The 19,248-nt window shown below is 41.6% G+C and overlaps 1 long non-coding RNA gene across 11 annotated transcripts in view; it reads left to right on the top strand.

The window, feature by feature from the left end:
- The window catches only part of LOC120093714 (uncharacterized), a 112,885-nt gene that overhangs the window by 29,244 nt on the left and 64,393 nt on the right, over positions 1–19,248 (top strand). For 6 of the 11 annotated variants that reach the window (XR_015624960.1, XR_015624962.1, XR_015624961.1 and 3 more), the window contains 2 exons: positions 7,096–7,208; positions 14,739–14,829. This is a non-coding gene — a long non-coding RNA (uncharacterized LOC120093714). Of the gene's footprint in view, positions 1–7,095; positions 7,209–11,011; positions 11,137–14,738; positions 18,615–19,248 lie in introns of those variants that run through there. The other 5 variants (XR_015624953.1, XR_015624956.1, XR_015624954.1 and 2 more) reach the window with 5 other exon arrangements.

The following is a 19,248-nucleotide window of genomic DNA, read 5'->3' as shown; positions in this document are numbered from 1 at the left end:
TGGAGTATGCTGACCTAAACTCAGAACCCGGCAGTCTCATAAAAAGCTGCCTATAACACTGAGTCTGTGGTATCAGCTAAAATGAGGCAGTCGGTCCGGATGAGTCAATGAGCTCCAGTTTAATGAGAGATCTTGACTACAAAGTTAAGAGTAGGGCTAGCTGGCTCCCTGAGTAAAAGTATTTGTCATAGCGCCTGACATTTTGAATTTGGTTCCCCAGAACACAGGTGGTTGTGGCTGTACACACTAGTAATCTCACGCTTTGAAGGCAAGATGGGAGGAAAGGCAGTTGGGAGTTCCATAGAAGCTCACAGGGCAGCTAGCTAAGAGTACAGAGCAACACAGAAACAGTAGAAACAAAGGCCCTGCTTCAAAACACAGAGTCTCAATGAGGGACTATCTACATTGGGTCAGCACTCTAGGCATGTCTATGGGGGTTGCATTAATTAAGTTAATATAGGAAGACACAGCCCACTACTGGCGGCACCATTCCCTAACAGTCTTGAACTGTGTAACAATGAAGTAATGGAGATGAGTCCATTCATTTCTCTCTGCTCTTCACCATGGATATGGTGTGAACAGCTCTTAGAAGTTGCTGCCTTGACTTCCCCACAGTGGTGGACTGCAACCTGGAATTGTGAACATCTGTCTCTCAAAAGCTGCTTTTTCTCAGGCTATTTTTTTTTGTCATCAAAGCAGAAATAAAACTAGGACACACAGTAATAATAAAAAGTGGAAATCAGTGGAGCACACTTGACCTCTGCCCTGTTCACACATATGCACAGAGGCATACTTGCACACATCTGCATGAACATGTACCTACTTTCTGTTCAAATACACCCACACACGGAAAGATTAAATATTTGCCAAACATTTTCTGTTTGGCGATTTGAAGGTAGACGGTACATCACATGATCACTCTCTGGATCTGAGCTTAAATGATGTCAAGGCACAGCCTCTAACAGACCACCACAAACAAATTCTAACCTAGACAATGTTCTTCTGTGGAAATGGTTCTCACTCTTTGGTTTCTAATGCTTCCAAACACCTAGCCAAGAAATTGTGTTCAATCTACATAGTTCTGTTTTGTGTGCTGGTTGACTTTTTAAAATGGTACAATCACATACTTCAAGTGTCAAGATTATACTTAAAGACAGGCTGGTTCTTACAGTTCAGGGTACAGTCGACTGGATATAGTCTTCTCTATGGCATTTCAAAACACACCTCCTAAACTGGCTAGTTTTGTTTGTCAACCTGACACAAGCTGGAGTTATCACAGAGAAAGGAGCCTCCATTGAGGAAATTGAGACATTGAGGAAATGCCTCCATGAGATCCAGTTGCAAGGCATTTTCTCAACTAGTGAATAAGGAGAGAGGACCTGGGCCATTGTGGGTGGTGTCATCCCTGGGCTGGTGGTCCTGGGTTCTATAAAGAGGAAAGCTAAGCAAGCCAGGAGAAGCAAGCCAAGGGAAGCAAGCCAGTAAGCAGCACCCCTCCATGGCCTCTGCATCAGCTCCTGCTTCCTGCCCTGTGTGAGTTCCAGTCCTGACTTCCTTTGGTGATGAACAGCAATGTGGAAGTGTAAGCTGAATAAACCCTTTCTTCCTCAGCTTGCTTCATGATCATGATATTTTGTGTAGGAAAAGAAACCCTGACTGAGACACCTCTCATTAGAAACAATTGACCAATGGGTTTTCTCCTGCACTCAGACATTGTGGTATCTGAGGAGACAGGAGGGCTGTGGCAAAGCTTTTATAAAGTAACTCCTGGGAATGGTTTTTTTATTACAATTTGCATACAATTCCCTTTTATTGAATGCCCTCATTGAATCTGATTTTCATCATCCTATATTATACATAGCACAGTGCTTCCAACCAATTGGCATGCAGTGTAATTTACACAGATGACTTGGTAGTCTTGTCTAAATGTTATGGACCTGCCTCTCCCTTCTGAATTCTAAAATGGGAATTCGTGTCATCGGTCAGTACCTTTGACATGAGGGAGGGTCCTCTGTGCAAGGACTGCACTATAGGACAATGAGTTTCCACCTTGCACTAGCTGAAGAGCAAATTTCAAATAGGAAATAGGAAAGACTACTTCTCTACCACCTGAGACATCAGAACAATGGAAGTCTAAGTCTGCCAGATGCAGATAGGGTAACATGCCTGAATCTCCCGCTACCAGCCCAATCCTATGCCCCTCTTATTTGACCTTTCAGGCTGCTCTTCTACTCAGAAACTACCTTTTCCTGAGGCCTGTTCCAATCTTTCCAGAACTGGAACCAGAACTACACAAAACACACAAGGAGGTAGCCTTATGTCTGGTGAGTTAAATGAGTTTAATGAGAGGAAGGACTACAGTAGCAGTGAGAATCTGATGGATTTCTACTGATAATTATATTAGCTGCTTATCACTGGGCTCCAGCTGTCCATGGGTGCACAATTCCATTTGCCTTATGATATAATGTCATCATCACAAGTGGCCTAAGTGGGGGTTGGGGGGGAGAGAAGACCCACTCAGGGTGGATGACATCATTCCCTGATGGTTGACATCATCTCCTGGACTATATAATAGGAGAGAAAGTGAGGTGAGCACAAGATGTGCCCTTGGATGTTACAAGCTGCTCCAAGTTCCTGTCTTAGCTTTTCTGGAATTTTTGAACTGTACTGTGGTATTTTAAGCCAAATAAACACTTTCTTGCTTACATTGCTTTTCATCGGGGTAATCTATCACAGCCCCAGAAACAGAAGTAGAACAAATTATGTCAGGATTTACTTTGAAAGTAATAGGCTTTAATAAAGAATTACAGGACAGACGTGCAAATTTTAAATCATGGAAACAGATCGAACTTTCAAAATTGGCTGGTTAAAGAACTAGGAGAATTCTCCTTACCTTCTAAGGCTCAAATCCTTGTGAAAAATGGGAGAGCACTTGAAAAACATATACCACATCAAGCCTTGCAGTTATATCAATAAATATGACCCAGTACATAAACATGTCTAGTACTAAGGTTCTAAGAAAAAAATCTAAGGCACGCATTCATCAAAGTTAAATTGTGGGGCTAATTTCCATTGTCTCGGTGCTATTAAACACAACTTGTGATCATGAGGAAAGGGAGGGAAAGAACAAAGGAACAGACTCAGTTCCTCCGTGGGTTCCTGGGTGATCGGTCACCACTGGCAGCCCCTAATGAATTTCCTGGCTTGCTTCCCTTTTATCATGGTCATATGTCACTGGTCAATAGGTCACCCTGTAGCACGAGGTTTAATCATGCTCTAGTAATTTGGTTTTTCTTTCCTGTGATAAGGAATATTTTTAATGTAATTACCTAATGAGAACAAGCAAATGTGGCTGGATCCTAATTGATAAATACCCAGGGGTATCGAAAAGCACTAAAGGCCATCTGCCCTGAATTTCTGAGTAGCTACCAATTTGAAACCTTTACCATGACCAAATCGATTCAGAGCAAAGGATGTGTGCGCAGGCTACTGGAGAATCTTGTATTGCCTCAGTTCTGTGAGCTGGTGTTGCAAGAATACAAACGCTTCACTGTCCTGCTTCTGAAACCTGGTAAAATAGCAAACACCACCAGAGAGTGGTCAGTCTAACTCGCTTTCTAATAGAACAAGTCACCAGCAAGTAGGTTGGTAGGCTCAAACTGTGACAGACTGGGTTTAACAATGAAAACAGAACAAGGTGGGTGGAAAACAGTGCCAGATTACTCAAGAGACTGGAATTATTAGTTTTGGACAAAGTAACATACCTACTGTCTCCTGGGTAATATAGAACAAGCCCAGATTCTATGCGGGTGGCGGGAGATAGGTGCGTCCCGGCGCAGATGTGCTGTGCTGTCAGTATGGGGTGAGGCCAGATGGATCAGGCCCCCCTTCCTGTACACCCTGCACCGAGCGCTCAGTTAACTAACTACACCAGCCAGTTAGTGCCTCAGAGATGGTCCTGAGGTGGCTCCAAGTGGGCAATGCATTGGGGCATTCTGTACTCTAATGGTAAAAGTGTAAAATCTGGCAAGGAAAGAAAAGGCCTGGCCAGCACCGTTGTCCCAGCACAGAAGAGCACAGGAGACGAAATGAGCTGAATTCCAGCAACACATTTGGGTTCTCCTTTCTGGCAATTGCTCATCTCCACCTGGCTTTGACAGTCTCTGAAAGTCTATTTACCTCTAATATCTATCAAGACCCTTTGCAGACAACTGTCCCAGGTGTACGGACTGCATAGATCATTACAGGTGTTGTTGTTGTTGTTGTTGTTCTTGGAGGTGGTGGTGGTGGTGGTGGTGGTTTTGCTTTGCTTGAGAAAGTCCTTTGTGGACATCATCCCTTCCTAGGTAAGAAACATCTACCTCTAGAACTTTCTACCTGTAAAAACGTCTACTGCTAGAACTCTCAGGGATTTTATGCACATGCCATTTCTTTGTTGCAAAAAGCTTAACAAGACTTAGCATGTGTCAGAGGGTAAGTTGACACCGACATTAAACCAGAAAAGGTGACGGGTCTTTACAAGATCTGTTTTCCTCATTTCCTGGTTCACGTTCTGTCAGAGGATAGCACAAGCCGAGCCTTGGGTGATGGTGACAGTAATCCCACTTTAGTCTCACCGAATCATCTCCTCAGGACCCCTTCACAGTTTACAGCACAACTCGAATTTGAGTCCAGAATGAGGCTTCCTGCAGGTTCTTAGCAGGGACAGAAATCCAGGAAGATATGTGAGGTTCAATCATACAAAATGGTCTCTGAGGGAACAAACAGGACTCAGAATGAGGGTCGTCATCCTATTTGGGAGTCCATGCAAATATTCTCCAGGTACCAAGCCTTTATTAGCCATTGTTTTACTCCAAGGGATCCTGTCTGAGGTTTTTGGAATGCTCTTACGTTAAGATGTTTTTATAGAGAGGTTATTGTTTTTGGGGCTTACATGAGCTCTTCTCCAGCTAAAACCCACAGCCGAACCTGTTCCTCCACAGAGTCTTCTTACAGCCTTTTTAACTGCACACTTTCGGGTACAATAGCCCAATTGTTTGACAGCTAGCAGGTGAACTGGATGGGAGTGGACATGCTTGAAGCTAGCTGAAGTTTACCGTGTGTCACAGCACATGCAGGATTAAAAGTAATGTTACAGACTGAGAGACATACACCAAATGGCTGCTAAAAAAAGATGTGACAGTTTGGAATCTGGTGGGCCGTAAGTGGCGGTCAGTTTCCACACACTCATTTCTCTAGGCAAAAGTATTCCCACAAGAGATCTCCACGCAGATCGGATCTGAGGTCAGGGGATTCTTAGTGAATTTCTATGGTAACTAGATTGTGCAAGGGATAGAATGCAAAAGATGGAAATACATTCTTTAGGAAATACTGCAACAAAGTGAAGTGTCCATTTACCGAAAACTCTTGATGAGATCTAAGGTCTTTCGTTATATTCCTGCCTTTCAAAAACTTCTCTCGGTGTGAGTTATACTACTTATACAACAATATCCTTGAAGTTTGTCCATAAAAGGGATTTCTTACACTAAGAGCATTTAAGTACAACCAGAATACGGATGGCAGCCATGTGGCAAGTATAACTCAACTTGCCCATTCCCCCACCAGGAAGGAGCTTGCCCCATCATGACAGGGAGTTAATTGGCTAATGTGCACCCAGAGGTTTAGCCAAACTACCTGGAGACATTTTTATGAAGCTATTGTTTGCACGAAGTTAGCATTTGCAACCAATAAACAGACTTTGAATAAAATTCATTCTCTCCATGCTATGGGATTCTGCCATCAAAGGCCTTAGGAGCTGACTTGGGTCCCCCAAAGGAGAAGCAGCACTCAAGACCACAACCACACTGCACAGTCCCAGGGGTATAGAGGAGGCTTGCCTTGTAGCCCCTAGAGTCAGAGCTGTAACACAACACCTCCAGACTATCCTGCCTCCCCCCCTGATTCTAGACATTGGTTGCGGGAGCGACTTTTCCCAAAGTGAATTTTCTATTTGAATACACAGACAAATAAATTACGAGTAAAATAAAATCATAAAATTCATAGGGAAAATAAATGGGAATAAATGCAAGTGAACCCAAGAGGTTTGTTTTAAGAAACTAATTCAAGGTCTTGTGACATAGGGGTAATGAGTCTCTCGTGTGTGTGTGTGTGTGTGTGTGTGTGTGTGTGTGTGTGTGTGTGTGTGTATCAGAGAACTCTGACTTCTAATACACCAGTGAGCCCAGATGCAGCCTTTACTTAATGCTTTCTCCAGGCAGCCATGACTAGTCAATTAGAGATCAGGCACTCACCTGTGACTACTTGCCATTTCTGCGTGGGAGATCTTGACATTTAAGGTAATGGCATCAGGCATACTTGTACAATGCAAGCATCTCTTTTGCAATACCTGCAATTACCTTTGTCTCTTAACTGTATCGTGCTTGTTCTTTAATCGGCTTACTTAAGTCAAACAGCCTCCTGGATTTATTACACGTATTGCAGAATCTCTTTTCTTCAGTCTTCCGAGAAGACCTAAAACCACAGAGATGAATCAACATCAAAGCTTGTTTTGTACAGTGACTTCTATGAACTTCCCCTGACTTCACGTAGCCCAGACAGTTGCCCAAAACACGGGCTTCTAAGCACCGTGAAGTCATCCTTGGATACATGTCATCTAAATGCGCCCTTACTTGAAATCACATGGCATCTTCAGCTAGGATTTCAAAGACCTGACCGAGACTCTGAAAAGCCCTCAGGATCTCTGAGAGTCGGTGTCTTCATTAGAATGCGATGTGTGGGTTCAAGGGCTTGCTTCACCATCTCTCTTCCTGGTGGGGGAAGTTTTGATTTACATGAGCTGGGAAGAAAACTAATGGTAGATGATTAAGGTCGCATCAAGGCTTAGCTGGAAAGCAAGCTTGCATAGAGTGTCATCCTCAGGTGATTCTGCATCCCTAGGTATAACCGTCCTTCTCAATTCCTCACCAACAAAGCAATACATGGGTGAATCCTTGAAGTTTTGTTTTATGGATTTGTGATAGTGTCCCAATTTTTTTTTATTTTAAAATGCTTTAAAGTATTTAAAAGCTACAACGTGTTTTCTAATTTTTTGTTCAGAGATCCCCAAAGATGAATCTACAGGGGTAGCAGCTTCTACCTGGGTCAAATCTCCTTTGCCAGATCCTCCAACACTATTCGGTCTTAAAGCACTGCTGATTCCAAGTTCACGGGTGAGTGAGCTCATCAGTTTCTATGAACTTAAGGAGAGAGCTTTGGTTGAATGGCCTACCTTCTGCCCAAATGAGTCCACCACCCTCTCTGGGCCAACCACTATGGCTAAGGTTTCAAATCCATTGTGTTGTAGTTACTTTACATGGCCAGGATTACCCATTTTAGCCAATTCTGTCCTCGGCTGTCTCTGTAGATTTCTGCTAGCTGCCCCATTGCTCCCATCACCTGCTTAAGCCATTCTCCATTCTTTCAACTCCCACATCTAATATCACTTTCTAGCACCATATGTCTCTGACCTCCGAGTGCTGCTCACTGATCTTCTAGGTGTAACGTCTACCTTTCTAGACTCTGATAATTACAAGGATCCCCTGCATATCTTCTTTTCCATCCTTGCACCTATAATTCACTTCCCACATTGTATATAAAGAAAATCTCCTATCATTGAAACTGAGCTGTATTACAGGGCTAGGTTACAGCTGGCTGATCGTTCAAGGGTTTCCATTAATATTCTCAAAGGAATTTAATGACTTATCCCAGCCAAAACCCCAATCTTATATGGCCCCTCACTGTTGATTGCTTCAGTCTGTCTCAAGCCACTACCCCCCAGCCCAGAGTTTGAGGCATGTGTTCCCTAGATCCAACATGTAGGTTTAATTACTCTCTATGCTGGATCCTTACCTCCCACCATTCTGCTACCCAGTGCTTTCTCAACACATGGCAGCAGCAGTTTGTTGCACGCTGTATTTTTTACTAAGAGGCTTCTTAATAAAACCTTCACTCTTTGCTTGTATCTGTTATGTGGCAGATTTCTCAGAGATTAAAGCCGCCTATCTTAGAGTTCCCCCATTAAAAACAGATATAAACAGGGAAGTAAAACTACAGAATGTTCTAAGAGGAGGTGAAAAAAACTCCATCTTGGAGGAAAGCTCATTAAGCTGAGGAAGTAAACAACTCAATAGCTTCAGGAAGTTCCCAAATCTGATCAAAATTCACTAGGCCCCTCCCCTTCCCAAGTAAGTACTGCTGAAAGACTCCTAGAAAAACTCAGCTGCTTAGAAGATTCAGTCCATCCCTGCATTATGGAGAAATCAGAGACTAGGCAATCTGCCTGGAAGAGGGTCAGATCAATTGAATTACCTGGAATGGACACTCTCAATCTGTTGAGCTACCTACAGGCTGTTCAGTATATGTCAGGCTTCCAAATTTTTGTGATGGGGTCAGCTCTGGTGATGCATCTGTCTTGAGTCATTTCTTCCCCTGTAGTAACCCATCACTCACAGTCCTGTCAGTAACAAAACTCATTGTTTCATCACGATGGACTTTGCTGGTATCCACACTTCGGTTTGTTGTCAGTTCCCTTTCTGGAGTCAGTGGACATGTGTTCATGTCTACCCAGGAATAATGTCACAAATATTTAAGCATTTTATTTCCTTGTCCTCAGATTTGATTTTGTTTGAGAGTTGTGTGGGGGTTGTTGACCATGACAGACAAGTTTATTTTTATGACAGTGGTGAAATCCCAACCCTTCCAAATATTTCTATTCTCCATATCCACAGCCAACAGCTGGAATTCTAATGAAAACACTTCAAATATTGTCTCAGATCTTTGGAAAGCCCGAAAAAACTATTAGGGCATAGGAGTTTGTATTTAGAAAGCTTAAATATTGATTTTGGATTTAGATAAAGGTAGATTACATAGATAGATAGATAGAGAGATAGATAGATAGATAGATAGATAGATAGATAGATATAGAGAAATAGAGAGATAGATAGAATATATGATTGTTAGTTTTAATTTCCAAATTGAAAAAAGAAATCTAGAGTCATCTGGGAAGAAAGGCTTTATGAGAGGTTTCCTAGATTTGGTTGGTATACATGATGTCTATGGGATCTAACTTTAATTGTGTAATTGAGATGAGAAGACCTGCTCACTATAGGTGGTACCATTCCCTAGGCAGGAGATTCTCTGCTGTATATAAGTAGAGAAAAGTTGTTGAACCCAAGTAGACACGCAGTAATCCACAGTTCTCTGCCACAAGAATGGATTAATTCATAGCTCATTGCCATTATGACTTCCTCACGAGGATGGATGGATGTAACCTGAAACTGTGAACTAAAATAAATCACTCTTCCTTAAGGTGCTTTTGTAGGGATATTTTATAACACTAACAAGAAATAATACTAAGACGTTGTATTATTTAACTTTTTTCACTGCTTTGGCAAAATACCTAACCACAAACAAACAGACAGAAAAAGGAAGGCTCTGTCTTGCCTTACAGTTACAGAAATGTTATCAGAAAGGTTAGATTCTATCAGGGCAAGAAAGTGTTAGGAGTGTGACGTATCTGATTGAATGGCACCCAATGTCAGGAAGCTGAGAGAGATGAAGTTGGTGTTAGGTTCCTTTTCTCTTTTCTCCCTTTTTATGCCCAGTTGGGGTCCTAGCCTTTGGGATGGTGCCTCCTATACCCAGGTTATTTCCCTTCTCAGTTAAACCTCTGTAGATTTCCAGACACCCAGAAGTACGCAGGTGATTCTCAATCCAGTCAAGTTAATGATACATATTAACCATCACTGCTTGATATTTGTTTACATAATAATTTTTAGACAAATATATGTATTGTCACAACGAGGAAGGTAAAAACTGTGCAGTTCATAAAAGTAGCCTAAATATGTATGAATGGGTGGATGGATGCCCTTAGTTATTTTTTCTGATGTTGTGGTAAATGTATGCTGACAAAATCAATGCAATGGAGAAAGGGTTGATTCTGACTCATGGATCAAGTACACAGTCCATCACGGTGGAGAGTGAAGGACGGAGAAGCTTCAAGCTGCTTATAATATCCCATCCACAGTCAGAGAGCAGAGCTCAGCGCTCTTTTCACACTGACACAGTCCAGGAACCACAGCCTGTAATTCCAGCTACGCCAGAGGCTGAGGAAGAACCACTGGTTCAAAGGTTGTCTGGGTTGCAGGGTCAGTCAGTCCAAGGCCATCTCAGGTAACTTAGTAAGACCCAGTCTCAAGATGGGGTGCACAGACATACCTGGGGACAGAAGATCATACATGTAAAGTGAAAAATCATACACATACAATACACCTACTCAGAGAAGGAGGCAGGATGCGGTCAGCAGCAGACCTGTGGATCGGGTTACAAAGAGAGGGAATGAAGTTTGGTGATCTGCAGCTACCAACAGCATGGAATTCAAAATTGCTGAAGGAATACAATTGTTTATTACATCTCGTGACAAAAAGTAGTCAGCTGCTGATGCCACAGATTTATTAGTTATTTTAATTGAGTATTTCTATTTATGTTCATGCCCAAACATGATACTTTACCTAATAAATATACACTATTGATTGTCAATTAAAATAAATTAATGAAAATAAATCTCCTACAATTACAAGAATGAATATCAACCTGAGAGGAAACATTTGCACACCCAAAAAGGAAAGTCAGAAGTAAAAGTTAAAAAACACTGTATTAGAGTTCCTTATGCATAGCTTATGTTTCAAAAGGTCCCCTCCTGTCCTTCATCATCTTTCGTACCAAAAGCAAAAATAATACAAGCCTCACCAGGAAAGCTTTTTGCGCAGACACTTTATGTAAGGTTCATCTTAAACCTTCATGTAAGAACTCCTCCCTTGGTGACTGCATTTGCTTTGGGCACTGCTGCATCCGTGGCCTCCTGACAAGTGATCGACTGTAACGCCGTAGTGCGTAGAGCCAGCCTCTGCAGGCAGCTGGCACAGGGACTGGAAATGAATGCCGTTGATATTTTGAGTTGTGGTCTTTTCTATAGTCCCAGAGCCGGGACAGGAAGAGAACGCAAATAAAACTACACTCCAGGCCTGCATCTCATCATTCGGGACATGAAGATAATAAAAGTTCATCTCATTGAAATAAAAATTTTATTTTCTCAAGCTAGATGGAAAGTACTAGTATTTTCATTTGACTTGCATCCAAAGGCCATCAATTTGGTTTATGTGTCACTATTCAGGTCCACAGCACTTTCTGTGTAGTGTAGAGCACACCAGCCAACGGGCCACGAGCATGGTAATGCACCATGTTCACCTCATTGTAAGCGGCAGACAGAGTACCTTTGTCACAGATGTTACCATGCTATATGACCTAGGGCAAGAGGAAGAAAGGGAAGGAATGTTGGTTCCCTCGAACAAAGGCTGTCTGGGGGAGGTGACAGCTGCACCCACCCTGGAAGGATGGTCAGTGCTCCGTCAAGCATTGACCAGCCAGGGAAAAGCAAGCCGCGGTGAGGGTGGAGAAATAAAGGTGTGTGAATTTGTTTTAATTTTTCTCACTGTTCTTGGCTGACGCGGAACCTAAGAATGAAAAAGGTAGCTTTTTGCTTGTGTGGGCACAGCTGACTTATCCTCCAACAAGATCCCAGAGTTCAGTGGTCCAGTTAGTCCATAGTAAGCAATGAATCTAGCTTAGCACCGTTATTATAAAAATTATATTATTTGATTGAAAACTTCAAGGCGAAAATATCAGCAGAAGAGGCCATCATATATATTTATACTAAAAGGATATAGTAGTTACATAATGTTTTTAATGAATTAACTTTTAGGTTAATGTAGCAATTCATGCTGTGGGCATGGGATTGTGTTTTAACTTACTTTTAAAACCTAGTTTCAGCAGATTAATTTTTATATGGATAATTGACTTGTTTTCTTCCTAAATGCTGTTTCTGTCATATGAGATAATACGTGTTAGTTAACAATATAAATAATTTTAGCAAAAAAAAAAAAAAAGCATCTGCTGCAAACAAGGCAGAAGCCATCTGCAGCAAATCTTCCACATCTGAATTAGAAATACATGCCTTGCACTCTGCAGGCTTTGCCCTGTAGGAGATGGAAGGGTCGTAGAAACCAATGGCCTTCTAATTTGACATCTTGAAACAAGTGAAATGAAGGACACATGTGAACTCAACAGGCATTAACAAATTCATGGTACACTTCACACTCACACATAGGATCTCAAAACATTTATATTTTGGATAAATACAGAAAACTTTTCCTCACAAGCCCCGACTTTCTCGTTGCTCATGGACAATCTAACAGGAGGCCATCTCAGCAGTGAGGCCAAACTGAGCAAAGGCAAACACTGGCACATTCCTGCCTGGCGTTGCCGGCTTGAATTCCGCAGGGAATTCCGATGTCATGTGTTTTTCATTTTAAATTCTGCCTCCTTGAATTCCCTCCCCGTTCCCTTTCCCCAGTGCCCAAAGAATCTCTAACAGATAAAAACGTCCAGCGGAGTGGTGGACACCTGCCCGTTCTGTGTCTAACCAATCTGAGCCGGAAGTGAATGAGTCCATCCGGTTCATTACCAAGCTAAGGTCAAAGTGCCAACATTTGGGAGCCATAACTTCTTTATTCGAAAGTTTAACTGTGATGAGCTTAGCTGCTATCTCCCGTTTTGTTCTCTCTCAGAGAATCCACAGGGGTTGTCAGTCTTTAAGGACAAACCTCAACGCATCAGCTGTGCTGCTGTTAGATTAGGATGAGGACTGAGGTGAGCAGCCACAGGTTACTAGGATGAGGGCGGAGATCATCGATCAGCCTCAGGTCAGGACGAGTGCTGAGATGAACAGCCGTAGGTTACTAAGACAAGCTCTGAGGTGATCAGGTGATCAAGAGAGAAAGCTATCTCGGGCCTTACAGCTTAGGAGGCTCTGTCCACGGAAGAGGAACCTTAGGCCTTGGCTAGGAGACAGTGTACCATGATGGGAGCAACCTGGAGGGGATGCATCCACCTCACTGTTGTGGCAGGGAAGAAACTGGGGTCCCAGAATCATTTTCAGGACATACCTTCAATGACCCCAAAAGCCTCCCACTAGACTCACTGTCTAAAGTTTACACCCCCAACAATATCATAGTGGGTATCAAGCCTTAGAGGGAGCCTTAGAGGGATGCTTACAATTCAAAGTACAAGAAACATTCGCGCTACAAAAGGTCTCCCACTCAGCTTCCTAAAAAGGCTCCATCCCCTGACTTCTCGACATGACACTCATCCAGAGTGCTTAATAGAACGTCCTACTTCTGCATTCTAATACCAAACAGGTCAATGCTATCCAGACCTAGCCTGACCACAATTCTAAGAAGCAAGCCGACTTCTGTAGTGCAGCCCGCATAACCAACATTTTACTCTTTCTATGACAAAAACTCTGGCAGTGCTACAGGGCCGGGGAGACAGCTCAGCCTCTAAGAGCCCTGGCAACTCCTCTAGAAGGCGCAGGTTAAAATCTCGGCCGGTACCCACATGGCAACTCACCATCATTCGTAACTATAGTTCTAGGGGATCCAATGCTCTTCTGGCCTCTGCAGGCACTAGGCATTCACCATGGAACATATGTAGGTCAAACACCCATGCACATGAAATAGTAATAATAAAAAAGGTTTGATGTTGTTTTTAAAGGTTTGCAGTGATGGATAGACAGGGAAGATGCATGGTGAGCAGAAAATGCCGCTTATAAAAGCCTTAGCCAACTCTGTTGAAGATGTGCCTTGGGAATGTGAGGCACACATTTACCAGTTACCAGATAGAGAGATGATCAGAATTTCATTTTCAGCAGAACTACCCAATTACCCACATTCTTTGCTTCCTCATTATGTACACATGATGCAGGATAATTAGAATTCAATCGCTAACGTGGAATTCAGCTCTCCTCTGTAATTGCAATACATCATGGAACCCCTCTCCCCCATGAACCTCGTAGGCTGCATTCAACGATTCTCAGAAATATTAATCAAGCTTTAAGAGTAAACAGCACGCAAGCTTTCCCTATAGTAAGCTTTACTTTATAAGAAGCTTTCTTATTTTGCTTTTCTGTTGTCTATAGGTGTATCTTCAATTTTTTCAAAGCCTATTTTTTTTTTTTTTTTTGGAGCTGGGGATTGAACCCAGGGCCTTGCGCTTGGTAGGCAAGCGCTCTACCGCTGAGGTAAATCCCCAACCCCTCAAAGCCTATTTTTAACTGTGGGTCTTAGAAGCGTTAACCTACCTTATAGCCCACCACCCACCAGAGGTAGTAGAAAAGAAAGGATACCAGAGAAGTGGACTGTATAGAAAGGTTCTTTAGAGCAACTCCCATCTGTGTTGTCTGGAAATTGGCAGTTCAGTTCACACGTTAACAGTAGCAGCAGCAGCAGCAGCAGCTTGATCCACTTGCAAACACTTCACAGGTACAACAGCAGTCCAGTTCAGTAGAGTTGGGATAGCAAACATATATCAGTAGTGGTGGCACTACCTAGCAGAGATAGCCAGGCTTCAGCCTAGGGACTAGTCAGCAAGAACAACCAAGAGGGAGACCAGGAAAAGTTCTCTGCTGTGTCTCTCTCTCAGGGAAGCGAAGATCAGTTAAGATGTGAGACCAACAAGCATTGCACAGCGAGTTCTATAAGCAAGCCTAGTTCAGCGTGCGCGCACACACACACACACACACAAACACACCATTGTCGGTTGAATCCTTTCTTATACTCTCTCCAAACATCATGTGTCCTTCACAGGTCTTGCTACAGCATGTGCCTTGCTGGCCTTAGCACGTGCATCTGTCTCAGCTGACATCACTCTGCCAATCAGCCCAAGTCCTCAAAAGTGGTAAGAAAGTGCAGCACACCACCAGAAGTTTGTTGATGTGTTTCTCTCTATGGAGTCCCGACAAATGTAGCTTAACTCCACAATGTAAGGTGGACTAATACATGTGTGTCGTTAGCAAAGAATCCTTCATCATGTACCCTTCCACGTGTTTGCTTTAGCGAACAGTATTTCACCTGTGTCTGCTATAGCAAAATGTTTCTTCCATGAGTCTGCCTTGGCCTTTCACCTGTGTCCACTTCAGCTAAAACACCATCTGACTGACTTTGCAAAGAACCCTTAAGTTTCTGCTTCATAAAGGTCAAATCTCAGCCAAAGGTTTATATAACTAAATCACTATAGCATTTATCACATGAATTATGGAAAGAATGTAAATAAAAGTACATTTCTATCTATGTTTTATATAAATGTTCCAGAAAGCAATGTGAAAAACTTACTGGATTTAGTTTTTAAATGTGTGCTGGTAGTATGGAGGTTAAAAGAAAACTACATTTCTCTTCAAGGGAAGACTTTCTAAAACTATTTTTTTAATTCGAAAACTATTTTTTTTATCATATGTAGTATCTCTATCAATGGGCAATGCTTAGAAATCATCAAGATGAACAGGGGAAGAAATCTTATTGGTGGGTCACACTATAGTGGCATTATTATAAGGGACACAAGAAATCTGTCACCAGAACTTTGTGAATGTCTGGATCTCTTTGGGAGGGGAGAGGAGAAAAATCGTGTTTGGAAATGGCAGGAAAATATCTGGTACCACCCTGAAAGATAGGAAAAACCTAAGAAAGAAAAAAGATGGGGTGAGAAATGGTGGTGGTTTGAATGGGAACGGCCCATAGCCTCATAGATTTGAATGCTTACCAGCTGCCTGCTTATCCAGATATAGAACTCACTTCTTGGCTCCTTCTCCAGCACCAAGCCTATCTGTGCACAGCAATGCTTCCCGCCATGATGACAATGGAATAAAACTCTAAATCTGTAAGTCAGGCCAAATTAAAGGTTGTCCTTTATAAAAGTTGCCCCGATCATGGTGCCTATTCATAGCAATGGAAACCCTAACTAAGATAAGTTAACTATGACAAGTCCATAGTCCACATTATCCTAAATGGAGTAAAATTCAAAGCAATTCTATTAAAACTAGGAGATGGGGATTTCTACTATTCCCATTTCTCCTCAATGTAGAGGTAAAAGCTCTACTCATTGCAATAAGAAGCATCATGGAAGAGGGAGCAGAAAGATTGTAAGAGGCAGAGTACCCGGGAAGTTTGACCTGTGTGTACCTCTTCCAGAACGTTCTGTATGAACTAATTCTGAACACTGAAAGAATCAGTAGACCTATTGGAAGGGAGGAAATCTCATGGAGTCCCACTCCTAGACAAATAACTACAGGCCATAAATAATTTCTGAAAGAGGGAGAATTAGCCTCTCCCTGGGATGAATCCCCACTCGTTCCACTGGTTACCAATACAAACTGGTTAATCCTGTAATTACACATAAACAACAAAAGTGGACTCCGCAGATGATTGTATTTACTATTTGTCCTCTCTCTCTCTCTCTCTCTCTCTCTCTCTCTCTCTCTCTCTCTGGATACTAAAGACAAAGAGGTTATCAATGTGGGAGGGAATAGGGTATTTAGAGAAAGTGGACATGGATCAGGCTGAAAGGAGGAAATGAAAGGTACAGAAGTGATGAAATGATATTGTAATTTTTTTAAAAAAATTAAAATTTAAAAGCTAGTTCTATGAATGCCTGATTGGAACTTACTTACAAGTAAGCAACCCGCTCCTCTCAATTCAGCATTGTAACGTCTCCATTGAACTATTTTTTTCTGATCAATGATCTAATTGTTTTGATATGCAAGTAAGACATTCTTCCTTCCACAAAGGATATGAAGTAGTTAGCATGAAAACAATGTTAAAAATACTAATAAAATTGTGAGCTAAGAGTAGGAATTTGGAGTAAGAGCAATAAAGGGTAGAAAAATAGAAAATTGAAACATAACGAGATGTGCAAAGCCTTGCATGTCTGCTAGAAGTCAGGAGGAAAGCAGAGAGAGAGAGAGAGAGAGAGAGAGAGAGAGCGAGAGCGCCAAAATGTCACACATGGTTCATAAAATATAAAGAAACCAATGGGCTAGTGAAGACAATGTTTTCTCTTTAAATTAGGACCAGAGAAAAATTTCTCCCTTTGTCCTCATAAGAGTGAGTAGATAAGAGCTCTTTCCTTATGATATGTAAATAATTGATATAGCAACAAATTTCAAACGTTTTTCTAAAAAATGCACTTCAATATATCATAATGGAAGATACACCCCAATTTCTCCTCTAAGGAGACATTACCCACTGGCAATTAAGCTGGAGTCCAGGTGTGCAGAACTCTGCAGCTGATTTTTTTTTTAGATGAACAGATTTATCATATCTTATGGTAAAGAAAATCCGCATAGCCTGGCGTATTCCACTATAAATATTACAAAGCTCTACTTTTCACAAAACGTTAGAACTGCAGTAAGATTAATACAGCAGATAGTTCAAGCAATGGCTTACAGTAAGGACTCAAAATGCTGAGAATCAATCAGTCATAGATACGTAACTACAAATGTCCCTCCTGAGAGGCAAAACACAGAAGGGATCTGTGTGCTGGTGATGGCTGGGATTGTGGAGATGGTGGGTGATCCGGGAGCATCCCAACTTTCTGTCCAGTGAGGACATGGGGCTACAACACCCCATTCATCGCACTAGTCCTTGGCAACCACTTCACATTTTCTGCTTCTACGAACTGGACAATCTTAGCCACTCCCCTTTAGTGAAAGTGCACTGTGTCTGTCCTTGTGTGGCTGGCTTTTTCACGTAGTCACTGGGTATCCTTCCTGTGCATCCACACGGATACCTATGGTAGGACATGCTGTTTTTAGTCTGGATATCCCATTGCGTATGTTTCTTTATGCAGTCATTCAATGATGAGCGTCTTTTCCATAACGTCTTCAATGTGCAAGTCCTTTACATTTTTTAAATTTGTTCGTAGCCTATTACTTTTATACCATTGTAATCGCATGTGTGTTGTTAGTTTGGGGTTCTCATTTCATGTACGGTCTTTATTTGTTGGGGTAAATTCTCTCTACATTTTTACTGAGTGTTTTTATCAAGATGAGCTGCCAAACTCTGTCAACTATTGTTTCACATTTATCGAGACAGTCGCCTGGCGTTTTTCTGCATTCTTTTGGAACAGCAGGTGATATCAATTTGTAGTTGTTAACCACCCTTGATAGATTTTCCTATTGGTTTTCTGTGTTTTATTCTATTAGCTTTGCCTTAATGTTCATTAATTCATTCCTCTTTCTAAAACATTGATTTTAGCTTCTTCCTATTTTGGTATCTTCAGATGCAGGGTGAGTTTAGGATGTGTCTCTTTTATAGGCTTGTACTCACTGTAAAGATCTCTTGCAGAATTGTCTTGACACTTACCAGAAGCTTAGTGAAGTTTCTCTCACACTGGGAGCAATGCCGTGCATTCTGCATCATTCAAACCAGATTTACAAGGAGGCAGAGTCTGCTGGAAAGCCAGCACTTGGCAGGTCACTACTGCCAACAATGTCTAAGGCTGTGACTCCTCCGAAACGGTACTGCAGCAAATGCACAGTTAGTTAGGTCAGCATTCCTATATGTAACTGCCGTGCTAGCTGACATTTCTACATTTTTGGTACATGGTAATAATTAGTACTCTTTGTGAGAGTTTGCACCAAAACTCTTAAGTGTTCTGCGGCCAATGACAAAATTAAAATGCCTGACACTAATTTGTTGAATACGGTTTTATTATATTTCGATTCTCTAAACATCAATATTTATATATGTGTATATGCTTATATATATTATGTATATATTTATATATTGCCTGTGTGTGATAAGTGAATATGATTTATTTCAATCTTGAGATTTCTTTATTGTTTGGCACATAAGGAATCTCTTGGTCAGAATATTTTTAAAAATTATAAGAGACTCTCTCTAAAAGAATAAGGTTTTCACTGAATATGTAACTGAGCTCAGTTATAGAAATGACAAAGATTTTAAAATAGTTAGAAAAAGTCATCCATAAATTTTTCAAAAATAGCTCAAACACATCATTCATATCAGATTCTTCCATCCAGGAAGTGGATAGCTGTGCTTTGGAGAATTTGGTCATGTGTTTTCTGAGAAGTTTGAAAGATTAACATAATTTGGATTTTAGAAAATCCATGCCTTGTGAAACTGTAAATTATCTTCATTGCTAAAGGCAGTCCTAATTAAATATATAATCACTGGTAGCTGAAATTGCCACAACCGAAATAGCAGATGTGTAGCAAAGCAAGCATTTTCTTGGTTCGTTTTAGGGAAAGTTTGTGCTTGAGAGCATTTCTGTTTATGCCTCTGGACTATTACGATATGCCTT

This window comes from Rattus norvegicus, chromosome 7, assembly GCF_021556685.1.
Source record: "Rattus norvegicus strain SHRSP/BbbUtx chromosome 7, alternate assembly SHRSP_T2T, whole genome shotgun sequence".
NCBI classification, from domain to species: domain Eukaryota; kingdom Metazoa; phylum Chordata; class Mammalia; order Rodentia; family Muridae; genus Rattus; species Rattus norvegicus.
The sequence above is the reverse complement of the archived record's forward strand: the minus strand, read 5'-3'. Positions and strand labels throughout refer to the sequence as shown.